This window comes from Tupaia chinensis, unplaced genomic scaffold (assembly GCF_000334495.1).
Source record: "Tupaia chinensis unplaced genomic scaffold, TupChi_1.0 Scaffold000217_1, whole genome shotgun sequence".
NCBI classification, from domain to species: domain Eukaryota; kingdom Metazoa; phylum Chordata; class Mammalia; order Scandentia; family Tupaiidae; genus Tupaia; species Tupaia belangeri.
In genome coordinates this window covers 59,431-59,951 of record NW_006159692.1, presented here as the reverse complement: position 1 = coordinate 59,951, position 521 = coordinate 59,431, and positions in this window count along the sequence as shown.

Here is a 521-nt window from a genome sequence, read left to right as displayed (position 1 = left end):
TTCAGTGAATCAATAAAATGTGGGGGGGAAAGGCATAGAAAGTAATCATAGATACCAGAGACAGTGTGGGAGAAGGGTGGGATATGGCAAAGGGTGAGAAATAGGGAATCGAGGATGGGAAAAAAGCAAAATATACAGGAAACAAGAAATGGAAAATTATTTGTTGATGATAACACGTATGTTGATGTGCTTGATTGAGCCAATATACAATGTATTCTGGATGGAAAATCTCATTTTGTATGTTATAATGATATAGTAATATGAATGTAAATAAATAAATTGAAATAAAAATAAACAAGTCTGAAAAAAAAGAATTTTTGTTTTTGGTTTTATTGGAGAGGGTGGTTTTGCTATAGGGCGCATGCGCTCTCCAGAAAGACAGAGAGAGACAGAGAGATAGAAAGCAAGAAATCACCCCCCAGGGGGAATGCCCACGCCGCACTCCCTTCTCCTCCATTCTTCTCTCAGGATCTTGGGCACGCACGCACACGCACCCAGCGTGAGTTTTAAGCCACTGAGTC